Below are 3,029 nucleotides of genomic sequence, written 5' to 3'. Positions count from 1 at the left end.
TGTTAAATATTTCAAAATATTTGGTAGTAGATGCTATATATTAAAATATAATAGGAATGGAAGTCTTGATGCAAAAAGTGATTAAGGTAATTTCTAGAATATTTCACTAAAAGCAAAGCTTATAAATGTTAAAATTATAACACTAACAAAGTTGTTGAAAGTGCAAATGCGAGAGTTGATGAGTTTGTAGAAAAGGGTAACACTTCATGTAATAAAAAACTTGAAGACTATAGTACATTCATCTACATGGATGATGATGCTCCCAACACTCAAAGTGAATAGATAAGTCAAGCTGCAAGTTCCCATCAGATGGGAAATGATGGAATGTAAATGCAAATTATTGAGTAGTGAATGTGGGTGTTAGGAAACAACCTGAAGATGTCAAGTCTTAGATAGGAAATGTCAACCATCAGATAGAAAATGTCAAGCATGCAAAACCTACAATAGAACCAAATAAGGAAGAGAAAATTAACTTGAGATTAATTTTCAAGATGAACTTGTAGAAGATCAGATAAGGAAACTAACTATGCTAGCAAAATATGTGAGAAGACATCATAAACTTGAACAATTCATTGGTGATGTTGAATAAAGTGTTATGACAATAAGAAGACTCAAAGATAATACATGCTTACTTTGTGAATTTAAGCCCAAGTTAATAAATGATGCTTTAGATATTGAAGATTGGATCCACGAAATGAACAAAGAAATTGACTAGATTGAGAAGAATAATACTTGGACCTTAGTGCCAAGACCTAAAGACAAAAATTTCATTGGGACAAAGTAGGTTTTCAAGAAAAAAAGAAAGACTAGTATGCAAGGGTTATGCTCAAGAAGGAGTTGATTATAGAGAAACATTTTCTCTAGTGGAAAGACTTGAACGGGTCTGTAATGCCCCGCCAAGGGACCCAAAAGAATTAACCTAAATTCTTACTAAGTTTGCCAAACAATTTTTTTTTTAAACATGAACGATAAACCATTCACAACTTATACATAATAACGGAAGCATTAGCACCAATTGAAGTAAACATAACATACATAACAATTTACATTCTTTAAGTATCCCTTAATCTTGAATTACATCTAACATAACTAATAATGATACCATCTAGTACTGCATTGACATAAAATAATAATGAAAAGTTCAACGTACTTAAATTACAATTTTGATTGCTCAATCATCTTGTGTACATGTCACAGGGTATGAAGGCTTGAAAGAATAAACATCTGTGTAGACAAACTACATCATCATACTAACTCTAATCCATGATGCAATAACATAAGTGGAACCATAAACAATACTTGATACATCATCACAAAAGATATAAACATCCATCATAAAAGATAACCATATATCACAAATATAAATAACTAAGTGCCTATTTCCTCCCAGCCGTTAATAGCATCATTAGACCATCATGGATCCTAGTCATCCCTCTATGCATAACATCCCAAAGCACCGAAGAGATCATCGGTATTAACATAGTAGGAATGTCACACCTAAACATACTACATCATATACAGAAAGTAATCTAACATGCAAATAAAAGCATAAGATAACATCATCTAACATATGCTAATCATCAATGTAAGAAACATACTAGTAAATACATCCACCATAAGGTATATCATCTATCATAATGATCCAAGAACAAAATGAAGATAAATACCAACCAAGAATGTTCCAGCCACGGTGTCTTGAATGGATCTCAAATGATAAGAGTGGAAAAACACTACCACCCGACCACGTGGAACCTAAATGGTCCACTCCCACCATGCTAAGGAAATAATCTCAAGTCCCAAATAGGCTATCAAAATCACATAGCACAATACTCTTTAAGTCCAGGAATCCTAAAAGTATACTAACTCAAAGGTTCCAATCACAAAATGACATCTAATCCCAGAGGCACAACAATAAGCACACCACAAAAGGTACACAAAATCTATAGAGGAGACTTAGGTTACATGCTAGAGAGTTTCATCACATGGCTACTTGAGTTACCCTAGACTGGTCTCTCATTAGACCCCAGACCCTCAAGCGTTGAGTTACCCTGGACTAGTTACTCTGAACCCTAGACCCTCAACATGGCACATGTGGAAACCAAGAGCCCTCTCAAGAAGATGAGGCACTCATCCCATCCTTAGTCTATATAAGCACTCGAGGCATGGGTGGATCAAATATCTCTAACTTATCTTTTTAGTGTGTTTCCCCCCATAAATTTTAATTACTAGATTATCACTTATTACATAACTTGCATTAGGTTACCCTGGTACTGACCACTTTGGGCCCCAAACCCCTATGCAAGCCACTCCCAAATTCATGTACCTAGACAACCTCTCCTAAGCACATAAATCCACAGTTGTGTCCCATACCACAACACTAACAAAGATCAAACTCAGTTCCTTAACAGGCAACCTGATAATAAGATGGTTCTCCCATCCAAGAACACATAAAAGTTTCACAAAATAAACCTCATAAATGTAATCTCCAATATGAATTCACAATATCCATTGGTTCTTAACAAGCAACCAAAAAAATTATCTCAAAGTAATACTGATCGAAGACTCCAAAATGGTTGAGTTAAAACATATCACAACATGACATCATAAATCAAAATTTCAGTCCCATCATGGTGACTAGAAATTAATCCAAGGATAACTGATCAATGACTCAAAAATGGTTAAGTCCAGTGTCTCAGATACATAAGAATCTCAGCTTCACACATGAAGACTGAAAAGCATTAACAAATCAGTAAATACAACATCTCATAGAGCATACCATCACATAACCATGGTTGGGTTTATAAAGATCGGAATTAAGACATCATCATGACATCACAATCATAACCCTTGAACCTCTAGTAGATGTCCTATAACTAGTCAACACTAGTCAACCCAAAACCCAAAACAGAAGCATAGAGAAAACACAATACAAACACATGTTTTGGTTTACTAAAATCACATAGCTGAATAATGTGTAGAGGTTTCCAGTTTCTATTTACCAGTATACTTCAAGTGTATAGGATTTATCA

The sequence above is a fragment of the Cupressus sempervirens genome, chromosome 4, assembly GCF_028749045.1.
Source record: "Cupressus sempervirens isolate cs-2001-9-10 chromosome 4, ASM2874904v1, whole genome shotgun sequence".
Lineage (NCBI taxonomy): Eukaryota > Viridiplantae > Streptophyta > Pinopsida > Cupressales > Cupressaceae > Cupressus > Cupressus sempervirens.
Note: the sequence above shows the minus strand (reverse complement) of the source record.